We start from the raw sequence: 18,829 nt of genomic DNA, 5'->3' as shown, positions 1-18,829 counted from the left end.
TTTCGCGGTGGTAGGTAAGGATGTCACGAAAGGACAGCAGGCATTCCCCGGCATCTGAGGAAGACTGTTCCTCCCCAGCCTGGAAAGTGAGACCTCGGGCCAGGGAGTGAGCCTCCTCTTTACCGGGAAGGCCCGCAGGCGCGGGTGTCCAAATAAGGGTGGCAGATTGTCGGCGTTGCCAAAAACGCAAAAGGCGGTGGGTGTTGGATGACACTAAACCATTGGCAAAGTTCAGGATAGCTGTTTTGGAATCCGAAATTATTTTCGCAGCGGGTGTGGATGTCATGGCTAGCGCAATGGCTGCCTCCTCAGCCTCTGTTGTAGAATCGGTGAGAATTGAGCACGCAGAGAGAAGTTTTGCGTGATTGTTAGTAACTGCTAGTACATTACGATGGGTGTTTGCATAGGTGGCTGCATCTACATATGCTACACTGGGGCCTTCTCCATATTGTCTGTGTAAGGCTTGTGCCCTGGCTGTTCTACGTTTCCCATCCCGATCTGGGTTCATGTTTTTGGGAGGGAGGGGGGTACTAAAATTTTGGAGCGAATTGCAGGAGATAACGGGGTGCCTTTAGATGGGAGTCCTATTGGGGATATGTATAGACAAGAGAGCAGTGCGCGACCTGCTGATGTACGCGAAAGGCTGTCTGAGCTGTCAGCGTGGCTTCACGGAGTTTTTCATACGTATTATGAGCCCCAAGTTTGAGTAAGCGGAGTGTTGAGGTGCTAGGAAGAAGGCGCAGGGCTGTTTTTGTACAACTGCGGAGTAAAGCGTTCACTCGATCACGTTCCTTACTAATGAGGGGTAAGTATGGAAGAGCGTATGCGACTCTGCTGGTAACGTATGCTTGTGTGAGGCGAAGTGTATTTCTTTCATGAAGGCCTGTTTTCCGAGGTGCTACACGGCGGATGAGTCGAGTAGTTTGATGAGCATGAATCTGGACTGCTTTGATTACATCTCCATGTGCTCACTGGGAGTAGAGAGTCATTCCTAGTACTCTGATTTGAGTTACTACGGGAATCGGTTGTTTTCCGAGTGTCAGAGTGATAGGTGGGCTATCAATATTTGTGGATTTGGCTCAGTAAAGGAAGAGTTGAGATATAGACGGTAAGCATGATTGGCCTCTCTCCTTCGCGTAGGTGTCAATAGTGCTGAGGGCAGCTTGGAGGTGAGTCTCTATGGTGGCGTCACTGCCTGACATGCCCAAACAGTAATGTCATCCGCATAAAGGGCGAAATGTATGTCTGGAATCTCAGAAAGTGGTTTTGGGAGATGAATAAGGGCAATGTTAAAGATTGTCGGTGAAAGGACCGCTCCTTGAGGTGTTCCCCGAGCACCGAGCTTGATGTTTGGAAGCGTATGAGGGGCCCTTATTAGTTATACATGTGTCCAAGGATACGGCACCGAATTCTGACCACGGTGGCTGCTTTTCGATGGAGGCAAAAAGCAAGGCGCCCGTGTGCTGTGTGATGTCAGGGCACGTTAAAGAGCCTCAGGTGGTCGAAATTTCCGGAGTCCTCGACTACGGCGTCTCTCATAGTTTGAGACGCTTTGAGACGTTAAACTCCATAAGCCAAACATAAACCAAACCACGTTATCTAGCAACGGCTCGTAGGCGACAGCCTGACACAGCTTCTTTTAACAAAACTTCTGTTTGGGCTAGATGGTGCATAGCTTATTTTGAAATGAATCCAAGCGCACAACAACACGCATGTTTTTTCTCTCTTGTGTGCCTGTTCTTGTGAGCTTGAATTCATTTCAAAATGACTAGCTTCATACGGCTTTACCCAGGACATATAAAGCCCCTCTTTAGCCTAGGAGTAGCGTACCTGACTGTGCATCCAAGAGCAGGTTGATTCTTATTCCACCTTGCCACCTCAAGTGGGCAACGCGATATGGCAACTCCTTCCAAAAGTTTCCGATATAATGTGGTCTCTGTAAACAGCACAAACCATCGAATAATCAGTGCTCGGCCATGTCAGCGCCCATGCACGCTCGTGGTTCTTCGAGGGTATGACGTGAGAGAGTATGATACCACCCGACATATAAAGCCCCTCTTTAACCAAGTCATATGAACGTGCCTGCGTGGCCTAGGAGTAGCGTACCTGACTGTGCATCCAAGAGCAGGTTGATTCTTATTCCACCTTGCCACCTCAAGTGGGCAGCGAAATGGCCACTCCTTCCAACAGTTTCCGATATAATGTGGTCTCTGTAAACAGCACAAACCATCGAAGAACCAGTGCTCAGCCATGCCAGCTACCACCTGCCAGCGTCATGCCCGTGATTTTCTTTGCTCAGCCGGATTTCTGAGTAACAGGACCTTTAACGCTATCGCATTAAACCACGGCCGCTTTCTCTGAGCATATCATGATTCTCGACTACTCGCTCCTATACATAAAACGCAAGCCCGAGTGTCAAATTGTTGTTTGGTATCCTTCTCGCCACGGACGTGGAGCACGGCCACTCCGCTGGTGCCCTCCGGTCTCCATGCGGTCACCAAGCGGAGCGACGACGCTTTTCTGCGCCTCGGCGGCAGCTTTGCTCCGCAGCTGAGTCGGAACGGAGTGTGCACCGCGGGGCCGGTGTGTATCGCTGCTCGCAGTGCGCGGCGGGTGGGCGAGGAGGGCCCAGCCCAACAGGGTCCCCGATTCGAGTGAGCGGCGGCCAGATTAAAGGGGTCAGCGGCCCGCCCCCTGTTCTCGCCTCGCGGCGGCTCGATCGCCGGAGAGAGTGGGCCGGATCCGACCCTGGCCCACCAGACACACACCGCCGTCCCCCGTGTGTCCAGCTACAGCGCGCGCACTGCGTGCATCGGCCGCGTACGGGCTACTCTCAGCTGCAACCTGGAATCCGTCTCGCGCACGGCAGCGATGCCGCCCCGAACCAAGGTGGGTCCAACAGCTTTCTCCCGCGGTGCCTGCCCCGATGGCCGAGTGAGAGTGCTTGCGGAGCTTTCTCTCCGGCCGCTCTGCGCCGCTCTTTGGTGCACGCTCTGTTCGTATACGCATAGCTCATGGAGAGCACGCTTGAGCCATCGAAACAGGTACCGCTCGGCTACGTAGAAGTACACTGGTTCGACACTCTCGAAAGTGATTGTCTTTCATTCTCTCATTGGAGTGAAGGTGTAGCCTTCGTTCACTTCATTAGCGCGAAGCCTGTGAAATCGAGTACTGCTTTATTCCCTTTGAACAAGTTTGCACCCAGATCCCTCTTAACTTCAGCGCGTTCAAATAGCGCTGAAATTAGAAGGGAGTATATTCTGCACATTTCATAGCGGATGTCACTCGTTGCATTTTCACGTCGGCATGATGTATCGGATGACGGGACGACAGCAAGACAAGGATGCACATGGACTGGATTGTCTTCTATTAGCGTTATGTATACTAGAAGCGATGCGTGGATCGTCAAATATAAGGCAGTGATTAAATACGCAGCCGCGGTCACTTGCAGCTGCTCATGGGAACGGTGTCATTGTTATTTTTGCGGTAACTAAGAAGTGAAAAGACGCTCTAAAAAGTGTACATTTGAACAAAGTGCCCTCAAACTGTGTTTATCGGTGCACGGTCTACTGCATCACAAAGGTTGAGGCAATGGAGCCCGTCGTTTTTTTTTTTTGTTTTTTTTTTCAGCATTGTAAATTTCATGTAGCTTATTTAAATATGGCAACGTCACGCTTGAATGTTGCTGCAAAACTCTGCTTTCCATTTCTGTGGATGAAGTTGTAACGCAATAAGCAAGGTACTACCACAGTCTTGCAATACAAACTATTATGTACTAGCCAAGACTGAAGATACAATTTAGCCTAAGCGTTTACGTCGTAGTCATTGTGAGAAGTCCACGTCTACATGCATAACGTCTGACTCTCCACTTTACCTTCATATGTTTTTAAACCGTGCGCCAACATTCACTTTGAGCTTGCATTTTCCACGCTATAAACCAAAGAATGCTTAAGTGACAGGGAAACAGCCAGAGCTGTGAGGTTACCGAACAACAAGAAACAAATCAAACGCTCACGTTTGCCATTCCAAAAAACAAAAGACCTGTTCTTTTACGAACAGAACAAGACTAAATAAGAAGTCTATACCTGTCTTAATTATGATTCAGCAGCTACTTCACGCAATAAATTGGTTGCTCGCATACTGAACGTGTGCTTTAACGTGCTACACGCGGCAGGAGTCCGATAAAGGCTAAACTGAAACAGTTTCTAGGCATGGTGGTATGATGTGGTATATAAGGTTTAACGTCCCAATGATGGATGTCGCTGTTAAGAGCTCAGTATATTTTCAACTATTTGAGGTCTTAACGTGCGTTGACATCGTACAGTATGGGCGGCTTGCGTTTCGCCCTCTCTAAACATAGCCGCCGGCGCCGAAATCGAACCCGTGTCCTCAGACTCAGCAGTCGAGCGTTTAACCACCGAATCATCGCTGAATGGCTCTATTTGTATAAATATTGAACTTAGACTCTCTGTGAAATTACTAGTACATCAATACTTTTTTTAATTCGCCTCCGCGTTGAAATCTGTGCGTTTCATACGTCAGATTTCTGCTCATAGAACCATGATAATGGTGGGCTTTTCTTTTTTTATTCCGTGGTGCTACCAGTTTTGACTGTGTCAAATGGCATTTTTTTTTTTTTTTTAATGAATGGCATCCTGAAAGCTAAGGCTTCAGCACAGTAAGAATAATGTGTGCGGAAGGGGCCGATGATCCATGAGCAATGTTGACCGACACTGATACGCTCTCATACCTAGCATATATTGAACTAACGGGTTTGCCAGCTTACAACACGAAATACTAATGGCGTAATTCGATCGCCGATCTGGAAGAGACTCGAATTCGCGAAGGAGCATAAAGTACGTCTCGACCAATAATAACTAAGAATTTGAATCCAAATCACCCATTGAAACACGCTTTCCTGTTCGCGGAGCAAGAAAATGTGCTTCGGATTGCTACCTGGTACACGTCATTGAGCACGTTCATTCTCTAAAAAGTTCTTGCGCAAAACTCTTCTAGCTCTAATGCTCCCAATGGAAGGCGAGTCCTGTAGCGCTTCTTTAATTAAGGCCTAAGTGTGTGATACCATGCTAAAATAAAGTGTATGGGGACGGTATACGCATTTTTTCTTCTTACTTTGACACCTGCAATTCTATATGACATCTACTGTAGCATGATGACTAGTATGCATTGTGTTTATTGAGGCAGCCCCAAGCATATAAAAAAACAAAAAGGACTGTACAAATAATAGATATAACGTTTCCAATTTCTATTAAGTGACAGGGTGACAGCGAGGCATCAGAAACAGGTTTAACGGGGTGTAAAAGAAGACTACTTGTCACTATATAGGTTTAGTTCTATTAATCTTACAGTTGCAGAGTGTCAACGAAAGCGTTCGTGCAATCGCACACGATATATGAAACTATTAGCATACAAGTCTGTCATACTGCATAGCGTAGAATAAGCGCCAGTAGTATGAGTTCCTCATCGTAAGAGCCTTTCAGCTGAACTAGAGAAGAGTCAAAGACATGATGCGGAATTTATTTGATCAAAATGTACACGAACATGTTTTGTAACTGCATGAGATGCTGAACTCATGCGGTCTAGAGATATTAGAAACAAGACCTAAAGAGCAGAGATTAAAAGTATTGAACCAAATCATTCACGGTGAAATTAGCATCAAGGAAGAAACATATTTGAAACTTCTAAGTAAATTCATCGCAAAGCAATTCAACCATATATGACCGGAGCTAACCTCCTTCGCTGCTCATGTATTCCGGGCGCCATTGAAATCTGAAGAAAACTACTCGCCCGTATTACTATATATATATATATATATATATATACAGAAATGCTCGGCAGCAGTATAAATAATAAATGAATGTGCCCCTAATTCTTAGAAATTCAAAGGAACTCTCACAGCTATAACAGTGGAAGCGAAATGAGAAGAAAAATGTATTTCACTCCTTATTGTTGTATCAAATGATAGTCAGACGGCACTTTCGCAAATCTTAATACAGGTCTTTCGTTTCCCAGAAGAAGCTTTGCCGTCCTATTGCAGCGACGAATCCGCAAAGAAAACAAGCTGTCTGCACTTTGCGAGTTTCGCATAGCATGCTTCATTAACGTTCTCCCTTGAATCTCAACGTTACCCTGAAACTGAACTTTCAGATAGCCTAGTCTGAAAAACGGCTTTAACGTTGGCGTCGTTTTCCTCAGGAGCATGCGACAACTTTCTGAATTTTTTACTCCTCCACGTTTCAACTGATACCAACAGAAGCGGATTGTTGTATTATTTGAGACATGCAATCCATTCTCTCCTCTTCTATCAGGATTACCTTCCGCACAGCCCCTGACGTTTCGTCTCGAAGCGCACGAGGTTTCTGTAGCGACTACATCAAGTGATCAAGTCGTTCACTTACACTGGCGACGGAAAGCATGTTTTTCTGCAACACAAGGTCGTGCTGTGGCAAAGCCTCAAAACATTCAATAAGGAGAACTTTTCCATAATCAGTGTGTTGACGGGCCGTAGAGACGAGTACACTGACGAGGACACTATTGAATGTAAATCATCCTCAACACAGAAAGATAAAGGGACTAGTAAAGAAGTTAATGAGTGATCCTGTCTGGAAAGCTACAAATACCGCAGTTAGAAAACGCAAACGCTTGAACAGACGCAAGGCCTAAAAAGGAGGCTGCAGGACGCCTATGAGAAAACTGGACCCCCTTAGACAGGATGTGAAGTAAATAATATCGTACCATGTAAATCTGCAAGTAAACGACAGCAGAGGGGGAAATATAGCCCATAAAATTGGATAAGCCGCTTATCGAGAAAACTGAAGCACAAAAATTGCGAAATCCTTGAAGAGCAGTGAAGAAGACATTCATTGTTGTGATAAAGCTACTGCGCATCTTTCAGGGAGTTTTCACAACTCAAGCAGAGGCGTCAATGTTCTCTGGTGACAAAGTGAATCGGGCACAAACTGCTGTCATTGTGGTGTTTTTGAGAGGTTGGCTTAGATTCATATGGATAAATAAACTTACTGGGTTTCTTTTTTGTGCACCAGTAAATGAGTGTGTAGGAATGCATGGGTGTATGCAAGAACCAGATAAATCGATTAATATCATTAAGAAAAGCATAAAATGAAAATAATAAAACGAAAATCACAAATTGGAAACATTCATGCGAAAAAACGGTTGCCGTTATCGTGTTTCGGGTTTTATTACAGACTATCATACTTGCCCTTAAGGCTTCCTTAGAATGCCTGCCTCGAAAACTGTCTCAAGGTAGACGAATCGGAATGAAACATGTTGCAGGTTTTTTTCTTATAGTTTTATCTCTCGGTTTCTATTTTCGTGTTCTTGCTGGACGCGATGCAACACTGCGCAACTTCAACACCCTGTTTGGCTGCTAAGACGGGTTGGTAGGTATATCCGGTTACCTTAATAATTGTTTCCTAGTCACGGAACAATACTATCGGGCAAAGCCTCCCGCACACGAGGGCGACATATGGCGGACGTGTTGTTGAACAACTGTCCAGAAGAGGCGCTTCGCTCTGCAAGCTGACTGTTCATGATTTTGTCAGTGGGTCGCAAATTACACAGTCATCAGTAATGCTTAGTTGTAATACAAGCACTGAACTACTCCACCGTGCACAGCGCAGAGCTTTCAGCAGGCTTTCTATCCGTGATAAGCTCGTACAGACTCCATCGACGTTGAAAAAGCGCTCTAAGCATACGCAGCCAAGAACAGCACGCAAGGTTTCGTTACAGGAGCTCTTCTTTTGCAATAGCAGAGTTCGGCTAGCTGTTTCACAGTCGTACCTCCGCGCTAATTACGGCCAGCTCTGTTTTAGCCAGCTGCCGAACATAATAAATCACGCAAGCGTATAACAAGAAAAGGATAACAGGGCTTTATGTTCACCAGACCACCTGCTAACGCAACGTCGGGCGGACTTCGGCATGGTCACAGCATTGTGAAACGAAAGCGGATGCTTTTGTGCAACAAAACGACCTTTGCTTCATTCATCCGCCACTCGCCAGCTGTCGGCGCGTGTTCTGTCTCGCGGCATATTTTCCGCCCCGTTGTTCTATCTTTTTTCATAGGTGCGAGGAGTTGACAAAAGAGGGGGCATTTAACTCATCTTTGCGATCTTTACCAGGCGTGTTCCTCGAAGCAACACGTGATAGGTTTGGAATCGCTTTCAGTTGGCGCAAGGTATTCGTCACTTAATATTGATGTAGTTGTACAGCTTGCTTTGTGTGCTTTCCCGAGCTGCGCTTAGCTCACTTCAGCAGACCAACGAGTGACCCGCAAAGCAGAACCAGAAGCACAGTGCGACAGTGTTGTATTGTTTCTTCTTTTCTGTCTTGGGGATTGTTCTGTGGCGTGAATCTTTATCGCGACGCCGAGCACTTCGTACAGCATCCAGCAGTTCTCTGACGGAAGGTTTGGTTTGGTTTTATAGAGTTTAACGTCTCAAAGCGACTGAGGTTATGAGGGACGCCGTAGAGGGCTCCGGAAGTTTCGCATCTCTACGACGTCCCTCAAGGCCTGAGTCACTTTCTGACGTTAAACACCATCAGACCAAACACTCCCTAAAAGCCCTACGGGACATGGCAAGAAGGTGACCTGCGTGTAGTATTGCGACCGAAATGTAACTCGAGCTTCGGCGTATTTCTCTACTATGCAACAAAACCTTAATTTTCAGCTGGTATCAGAATGCATACTTCGCTGGCCCCATGGTACATAAACATGAACCGCGCTAGTTTTACACCTGACAGCTGCACGGCAAAATATTCTGTTCTGTTCGCAGCAATTAGCTCTTTATTCCGGCGCGATAGTATAGCCTTCCAGATCTTCAATAATATCGCGTGAGCGTCGACTGCCGGCGCTGCTGCATCGGAAGACGAAGGAGAAGGAAGAGCATTAAGAGGGCAAAGACATGCCCACAATTCCTGCTGTTACGGTAGCGTCGTCTGCTAATGCGTAGCAACCCCTACCAATCATCGCCTGTTGTTCATCAGAGCAGCAAATCACCTGCGACTAATTGCTTTACCCGCTGATTATAGCGCGTGCGACTCCGAAAATAGCCTGCGTTTGCGATAAGCAGCCCAACATGCCCTTGCAATAGTTTTTTAGGAAAAACTAATTGCAGCAGATAGGCGTACTAATCTATAGCTATTTGGGAGGAATTACTCATTAGCGTCCACCAAAGTGCAACCATTAGGCTACAACGCTAATCTATACGGCTCTCACGGAAAGTTTGCAGTTGAATAAAGATTCGCCCTGAGGCAGGGTTTGAACCCGAGGCCTCCACCTATAAGGGGCAGTATTTCTACCAACTGGGCCAACCCGGAAGGCCTGCCGAACAGATGGTATTGCGAGAGCGAACTGACCGATAACTCAAAGTAGGAGGGGTGATGTTCCAAAGTTAAGGAAATCCTGCAAGGTGCCGTAGATATGTCTACTGAACAGTAATTAAAAGAAATGCTCTTGAGATGCTAACAGGGAACGCAACCGGAGCCTACCGTCGTCCTCGAAACGCTACGCATTTGCACTAATCCAGAGCCATAAACACGCCCAAGGCTATCAGAACTCGGCAATAACACTTGCTTCATTTAGACTGCTTCGCACAAAGCAGAAAAGTCAAGCATTCGACTATATTTCTGTCTCAGATGCCCCATGCTGGTTCTCCCTCTCGATTTCTGCTCTGCTCCGCTTTGGCGGCGTTGCACCCAGAAATCGACGCTCGAGCTTTATTACTAAACATCCGGAAATATGTATACCTAATGGTGCTCTGCTTTATTAGACTCGTTAGGTTGGTGCATCTATGGCGTTAAAATGTTTATCCATGATTAGGAAGAGCAAGCTGCTTTTGGTTCTCAGCCCCATCTTTTATTTGTGTATTCCTGTTCATCTCTTCGGCCTGTATCAAAGCAGCGCATTTTTTTGTGCACATGTAGAAGTAAGCCTACAAGCTTGCACGGTAATTATGAGTACATAACAACCTGTTTGCATATGCAAAAAGATATAACAGTAAAAACTTGATGGAGAAAGCTTGTAAACGTTTAATATGCTTGAGCAACTTGATTTTTTTTTTTTTAACAAGTATAATCGCTTCTCTTTTTGGGGGCAATTTCCTCCTTTCGTGAATGAAAGTTCTCTAAAATAGACACAAACGCAAAAATATCAGTGAATTTCTGCTTCAATACGTACTTCGCGCTTTTTTTTTTTTTTTTATTATTGGCCAATGTTGCAGGGGAAGCTTTTTCGTTATCTTCAGCTAAAAGCAGTGAGTGCATTGGGCATTACTTTGGAGAGCTTATTTTCTGCTCTAGTTAATTTGCAGCCGGAAATTTGTTGGTTATTAAAGGAACTGTGCCTCGTACTAGTTACCGCAATGCATCTTCACAATTCCGGTCAAAGTACGCGTAAGAAAAGCTTTTCACATTCGCTGTTTCTTTGCGCTTTTCTTCTTTGTAGGAGCCAAAACGTTTTTTGTTATTATTTTTGTTAAACCACAACTTCATGTTTTCCGTTTCTCTCGTCCTTTGCGTCCGAAGGTTAGTCAAAACGCGCAAATAACCCCTGCAAGAAGCCGAACCACGCCTCTCCTGCATATTTCCGTTCTGTTTCTTTTTCCTCATTTCCCCTCAAATGGAGCGCATATCCAGGCCTCTTTCGTTAAGACATTCGTTAGGGATAAGAAATGGAAAACATTTTCTAAGCAGCATTTATGTAGCCAACAGGACATGGTCCCCGAACAAAACGAAATAAGTGAATGTAGCCCTATTATTCTTTTTTTTTTTTTTTTTGTTCCATTTCGGCATTTTTCTTTTCTTTGTCCCATTAGACCGTACAGCCGAAGCGTATCGCGAAACATCCGGTCAGCTGATAACGGAATTCGTTTCGCCACGCACTCAAAAACACGTCACAATGCGCGGAGCATTCCTACATGCAGTTCCCTTGCATTCCTCTTTATTTTCTTGCCTTCGCTGCTTGCGTCCGCTTCTTACGTCCAGGTTTTCCGTGGAGGAAAGCTTCATGAAAACTGCTCTTCGTTGCACTTGTAATTAAGAAGTCAGTCATGCAAGCGTTCTTACGGTCAGCGCGCAGTTTTAACAAGCCCCGCTTTTCCTGCGCACACTGGGCTTCAAGCAGCCGCGGCGTGTCCAAGGAAAAAAAGAAAAAAAAAAAAAAACGCCGCGGTTGTGACGCAACCTGGTTCCTCCGAGCAAAGCATTGTTCTGAAATGCTACTCGGAGGACGGAAAGAAACTGAAGGCGTTTTGGATAGCATTTGACCTGTCGGTGTTAAAGCGCGGTTTATCTTCTGCTTTTTTTACTCTCTCTTTTTCCTCTTCTTGTCCTCATTGCCCTCACTAGCAGTAGTCGTAGCAGTTGCGAACCCACCACAAGACTGTTAAAAGCAAAATCCCAGCATCTAGCCTGTATAAAAACGTGCTTCACGCGACTGCGTCGTGTTGTGAAGGGTAATTAGCGCTTTGGAGAGACCAATTATGGCGCCCAGTAGCATTCGATGTATAACAAGGCTGAGACGCCTGCTCGGGAGCTGTAAGAGGAGAGGCTAACGGTGTGAAATCCCGATGAATGGCGCACAGGCTTACAAATAACATTGGAACCCCTTCCTACCTTCCATGCTGCACTGTTGCTTCCAACCTGAAACTGCAACATTTCCCAGTGGGGAAAAAAAAAAAATGTAATTCATCTGCGCCTTCTATTCCAGCTCTCCAGGAGCAATCTGTGTTCGTTGTCGTTGGCGACGCCTACTAGATGGCGGCACCGATACGGCGCCTTGCTGTAAGCAGCAGTCCGTGTTCACTGCCGAACTCTGGCACGGTTGGGTTTCCACGCGAGGTGGCTACTGACTTCGGTGCTGTTTTTATGACCTGCATCGTCACCTTCGCCGTTGCCGCCTTTCACTGGAAATCGCTGCCAAAAGCAACAGAGCCCAAAAAATCGCAAGGGCGCATTCGCTCGCGCCCGTCTCGAGTGGCTGGCCGTGTTCAGCCTGCAAACAAGGTTGCAAAAAGGAAACAGAAAGGGCAAGAAAAAATAAAAAAAAACTTGATGCGTAAGTGCACAGTGTTGCAATAATTGTTCCAAATAAATGGCTTTAGAGCTGCCTTCGCAAACAAAAGAACGCGCCGGGAAAAGAACGCCGAATGAGTGCAGCGCATTCGTTGCGAGAAGTTGGAGGAAAGGCTTGTGCGAAACCCGCCTGAAACAGAAGCACGCATTACGAGGGCGCAAAAGAAACAATAAGCTGACTTCCCGGACACGGTGGGAAGGTACAGCACAACTTTGGTATGCAGCGCTCGGTGTGCCGGCAGGCTGCGCTTTTTGAGAAGATAGGAACGAGTCGACGCTTTTAGCAACAAGCGAACTAGCGCCGTCGGAAGGCACACCGGCACGCTGTGACCATTCTTGTCGTCTTCCCGCCTCGCCTGCTTTGGAACACGCGCGTGCACTTGGCGTTGCATCTAGCTATAAGCAGTGCTTAAAACAGAGCGGCGGTCAATAAGCGGGTGCTCCTTACTAGCTGCTCATAATGCAGAGCTCTCATGGGTGAACAGGCTCACGCCACCACCACCACCTCCATTTCCCAGCGCGTGAAAGTGAGATTAATACAGTGCACTGAATGTTGCTAACTCTGAACGGCATAGCCTGCCTTCACGTACTGCGACTACAACCGTAGACTTCGTCGAGCTGCGGCACGGCCCCTGTGTGCGTGTAGTTATCGTAACTCTGGCAATAAAGGTATGACGCGACAGGGTTAATGGCTTCCGTTTGCCGGCTCCACTCACGGATCCTCGTTTCTGTACATGCACTTATACTTTATTAGTTAACAACCTCTTTATTTGTGTCTCTGCTATCTCACACATACTCATTACTATAGAGAGGTAAGTTACCACACTGTATGAAAGGCCACCCGATATAGCTATAACGCCCTGCTTTATTGAAGCTTCAAGGTGTGACCTTTGGGAAGTGTGTCTAACCGGGGGTACTAGGGTAAACGAATGCTGTATTACGTTTTTACCTTTCATCTGAATGGCTAAGTCCGATTTGGCAACGCCTGCCAATTTGATCCGGTCATGTGGTCCCATGATGTCGCACGAACAGACTAATAGTGAGTGCACGAGGCTATGTAACCTGCCAGCTACAACCTGCTAGGGCCATGCCAGTGATTTTTCACTCACAACGCCAACAACGCCGATGACAAAATTTTCTGGGGAACGCGGCATTTAATGCAGTCGCGCTAATTGCGCGAGCGCGGATAGGTGTGTAGGAGCATCAGGAACGAGGGATCGAGGAAGCTGACACGGGACAAGAGCAGTTGGAGGAAACTGGAAGTGATATTTATCGTACGATAGGGAGGGGGGGGGGGGTGCAGGTAGCGAGCAATTAGTTTTGGTGATAACTATGAGAGGTCATCTTTTTTGCTCTTGAAAATGACCTGTGCGACGTCACAAGCAGTGTTTACATGAATGCGACAGCTAGAGCATCGCATCGCACCCAGTTCCTAGCGCATCGTATTTGTAAACAGGAGTAATGCGCTACGAAAGCGCATCGCATCAATGCGCTAGGCAGGGCTGGATTGAGAGGGGTGAGTCGACTTTCTCCGTGCATGTAAACCCGGTCGCATCGCATTAAGGGCAACATGGCGGCGTCCGGCAAAGCGACGGCCGCGCGCCTCACTCCCAATTCTTCATTGCCGCTCCACTGTGTCTCGCGTTCGCTGCAAACGAATGGTAACCGAAGCTTTTTATTTGTCTGAAGATGCCCGCACCAGACAATTCTGGTGACAAAACGCCTCAAATTTTAAGGTAACTTCTGGAATCGGGCAGGTGGTAGGTTTAGTAAGCGTTGTTGGGCGCCATGCACAGAAAGCGCGGGATATTCAAATACTTTCGGGTTGGATAAACAAAGGCAACGAAGCATTTACCTTCGCTTTATATGCAATTTTCGGTATAGCTTTACTTTTATTCTGGTACGTATAAAAATATATAAAATAAATTTGATAAATTTATAACCTGGTGTCACTAATGCTTTCAATATGCCTGCCGCCACCACCGCGCTAGAGATGACATGTAAACGCTGTCGCATGGCATTACACTGAGGCGCTACGAAATGCGATGCGATGCGCTAATATCGCCTTCATGTAAAGACGGCTACTTAAAGCCAACTATCACTTAATTTTTAACGGCACGCAGACAGTTGGATGCGAGAAGTCGCTCTGCACGCCTTCGACGACTGCGAATAGAAACGAAGGGAGAAAGAAACAACGGTCGTTGTTTTGGGTAGACGCACAGTAGGCTCTATGCGGTGAGACAAATGTGTTACTTATGTTCGCACTTTGCCGATTTCGCACGTCTTCCTTGGGAAAAGCCCTTGAGAGTATCGGATGAGCTCTCGATGCTGCAGAAACTCTTCTGGCAGTGCGCTTCCATCGAGCGGCCGTGCTTCTGGTCTGAAGTCTTGTAAATGGTTACAGGCGCAAACACGTAAAGACAAACCAAAGAAAACAACAGAAGCAGACGCATACACAATAGCGCCTGCCTGTGTGTGTGTGTGTGTGTGTGTGTGTGTGTGTGTGTGTGTGTGTGTGTGTGTGTGTGTGTGTGTGTGTGCGTGCGTGCGTGCGTGCGTGCGTGCGTGCGTGTGTGTGTGTGTGTGTGTGTGTGTGTGTGTGTGTGTGTGTGTGTGTGTGTGTGTGTGTGTGTGTGTGTGTGTGTGTGTGTGTGTGTGTGTGTGTGTGTGTGTGTGTGTGTGTGTGTGTGTGTGTGTGTGTGTGTGTGTGTGTGTGTGTGTGTGTGTGTGTGTGTTCGACAACCTGGCGCTATTTAACGTGAACTGACGTCACCCAGTTGGGTTTCGCCTCTAGGCCTATAATCACAGCCACCGCGGAGGGCTGTTTAAATGCGATATATTAAGAAAATTTTGATTTTACATTTCTCGAGCAAGGACTCAGATAATTCAAAACATTAGCATTGAAGTTCCATATCTGTTGTGAGTGAGTGAAAGAATAAACATGAACTCTCAGCTATTTAACCACGGTTCTTCCCTTACCACACCAGCGGGAGTTTCATGATAAAACACTGTAAACAACCTGCACAGCCTCTAAAACCAGACTGCGACCTGTTTTGCTATTAAACTCTGGTTACGTAAATAAATGGAGCTCAATTAGAAAAATTGCGGTGGGCATGCTTAAGCCTCCTAATGTGCGGCAATGCAAAATCATTTCTCTCCTGGGTATGCAGTGATGCCACCGCTGTTACTATGGTAAAGCCTGCCGTGCTCACACGTTTCTGGTCATGTATGTGTTACGATGTCAGACACTGTAGCCATGACTATGACTAACCTCGACTATGAATAATCATGCCTTACTGTGACTATGACAAACTTACCTTGTCATATGAGCTTTTTACCGTGTGTTTAACGCATGACTCAATTGCTTCTACGATATAAACCCAACCCACCATAAACTATGACTTTGACCTTAGTCATGGTTAGTCATACGATATTTAGTCGTATTCATAGTCATGATCAGTCGTAGTCGCAGTCATGATTAGCCATGTCATAGCTGTAGTCATGCTTAGAGTAGTCACAGTCAGTCATAGATGGTCATATCCACAGTTAGGCCTACTCGGTCATTGTTAGTCATTGTCATAGCTAGTCGTAGTCATAATTAGTCTATGACCAGGACTATAACTATGGCTTACTAACCCTGAATATGATTAACTATTTATATGACTAATCATGATTATGGCTAACTATGACAAATCAATTCTTAATTATCAATGACTTCATTATTATCGACCTCTGGGTGATTGACAGATGTGAAGGACGTTTCCTGATTATATGCAGTTTCTGGTCACGCTTTCGGTCACACTTTCTGGTCACACGAAGCACGAGGCAATAAATGCTATCGCATTAATGAGTGTTATATGTCCATTCTGAGAGCATAGGAGAATTTCAGACTTTTTAACAATGCGTTGACAAGTTCTATAAAGCTGTTGTCTCGTATAAAGACTCTTCAACATGTAAAACTGCTCTTTTCTCTTGGTAATGAGCTGGACATGGATGGCAGGCACTTTAAACACAACATGTTTGCAAAAGAGCCAACATTTTTAGCGTAATCCGGCGGATCCTATTTGATAGCGGCTCTTTCCTGCACTCTGACCGGTGCACTAAGGAAAGCGGCTGCAGTTCCCTGCAGCCTCCCATGAAAGGGTCAGGATGTTTCCGGACGGGAACCACACCCGGAACCTGCCTCCAAAGCAGCATTTAGCAGGGGTTGTAATCATTTCCCGTTCCAGCGGCAGCGAGTGAGAGTTGGCACTCTTCCGATGAATCTCTTCGGCACACGCGTGACAAATCTTCAGGTGAGATAGCGCTCCTTCCGCCCATTTGCCTCCTCGAAAGGAGCTCTGCTGGGAGCGTTCTCACGGCGGCTACGTGAGGGCGAGCGGCTATCCGCCGCAGATCCGCAGGCTGCACTTGGGAAGCCATGCGAACGGCTGACCAGCGGCGCCGTTCCCTGAGAAGCCATAACGGAAGAAAATCGCGTTGCAGCCAGCCGCCGCGCACGCATGCTGCTGGAAGCAAGCGAGACAGAGCGGGTCGATGCGCACCGCTGCACCAAATCGGCCGGCTGTCCACGGACGGCCACGCGTGCCGGTGGCCCTGTTTCCAGCGCGCAGCGATGCCACAGACACGAGATTGGTACATGAGCTCTGATGTGTGTGCATGCCCATAGCACATAAATATACGCCCGCCCGCCCGGTGCCGGCCCAAGGCGGTGCGGTCACGCGGGCGGGGACGCGGGCGGGGTGCTCACTAAGGGTGCAGCGTGGCAGGGAGAGGCGCATGCGTTGCGATTGCGCCCTACCACTGGGCGATGATGGATACGCGTGCGCAGGCGCGCTCTGTTTGGCCTCGCTGGAGTGCTTTTGGCCTGATTTAAGCCGAAGCGACATCGCGTGAGCAGAGGTTGCCGGTCAAGCCGTTTCCCAATGTGCTCGCTTTTCCGGAGCTTTAGGAAGAGTACAGCTAAACCATTTCTGTCTTTAAGGATATCTTTAAAAGCTGGCACTCCCTCTTAGAGATCACTTACACCTTTTGCGAAGTGAGGTCATGCTAATCAAAGCCTTTTTAATAAGGTGACATAGACAGATAGCGCGCAAAGACGCAGCTTATCTGCTATCGCGTATTTTAGTTACTTTATAACAATAGTTATATATAATATGGTGTTGGGTAGTGCATTGTGACTAAGGCACGGACGCAGCCCGAAGAGAGCTTACTGCACTTAAAGGATTAGCTGTAAGAGGAAGAGATGCAGCCGGAGGGGGAAATAGAACATACCAGCGGAGCTAATATCTAATTTCGTCCTGCGTTTATCTGCGTCATTTAACTATGCGCTCTCAATTTCATTGGCATGGTCAAACTCAGTGTCTTCCAGAATGATCGCATCTTATGCGGCTGATTGCCAGGAGCATAAACTGAACTGGAAACTGCTTCGTTGTTATTTTTGGCCCGTACATTGACTTACCATGATTTCTCTTATTCGGGAGCAGCAGGGGGAAATACTCCTGTGGTGTAAATGTGAGACGTATATCATAAATGGACTCGAAAACGGACATAGAACATGCACGCTCCAATACCTGCTTACTCTAACCTACTGGTGCACTGATATAATAAGTAACAGGCAACCCTCTCACAACATATTGAAGCTTTAGTAATCGATAGTAAACTTTATACCAACCAGTGAGGCTGCATAATCCTCGCAGTTCTTCGAACCCCTTCACTGGAGGTGAGACAGCTTTGGAGGCTTACGGTATGTCACGTGTGGTCGGCAAAAAATATTCAAGCATGTTGTGGCATGCGTTGCCAGTTGTGCAATTCACGTAGAATGACGGTACAAGGGGGAAAAAAGGGGGACACTGCTGCTTGCGAAACACGCTGCCCTATACTGCCCCTCCTTAGTTCCTCGCCCGCGCAATTAGCCTCCCAGAGCGTGACACGCGAGGCTGCACCAGAAATCGCGCACCGCCCACTTCAAGCAATGGTTGCCTGCACAGACGAAGGACCACCCCAGGCGCAGTTCCTCCCGGTGGACATTATAAAAGAACTGCGCGCATCGCGACGGCGGCCTATGGCGAGCCGCGAGCTGCGCAGAGACGAAAGGAAACTTTCGAGCTCTATGCGTTTTTCGCGACCGCCAAGGACGCGGACGCCGTGTAGCATGTGCGGCTCGCTTCCTGTCAAGAGCTGCCACAGTTGCTTTCAACGCTCGAGCCTCACTATGCGTGCACGGTTTCGTACCCCTTGCACGAAATTCCAGCCAGGGTGCGTGCAGGATGCTCAGAGGCGGCGACAATGCTCCCGCGCGCGTGTGCAGCACCGAAGCGTTACCCTGCCGCGGAGGCCGTCGGTCTTGCGCCGCTCGCGCGCTTGCGACATGCGCGTACAGTGCGACATTCGGGACGTACGCGCTCGCGGTTTATTTCTTTTCTTCCCGCATGAGACGGAAGAGGCGCTATTTGACGGTCTGCGCGCACTTCAGCAGCTTGTGCTACGGTGTTGTCTCGCTCGCAATTGCAGCTCTAGTCCCCGTTTGACGAGTCACAACAGACATAACGGTCTCCATCTCATCGTTTGAGTGACGTATAAGCGCAACGCCGCCATCTCTCTCTCTCCTACTCGAGAGAGCGAGTTCGCGAGCTCGCGGCATGAGCTCATGAACATGGAATACGGTGCGTGGTGGTCCCGTGATAGGATAGCAGCATGTTGTCGCATGACGAAGCGT

Source organism: Amblyomma maculatum, chromosome 1, assembly GCF_055883805.1.
Source record: "Amblyomma maculatum isolate TAMU_Amacu chromosome 1, ASM5588380v1, whole genome shotgun sequence".
Taxonomy (NCBI): Eukaryota; Metazoa; Arthropoda; class Arachnida; order Ixodida; family Ixodidae; genus Amblyomma; species Amblyomma maculatum.
The sequence above is the reverse complement of the archived record's forward strand: the minus strand, read 5'-3'. Positions refer to the sequence as shown.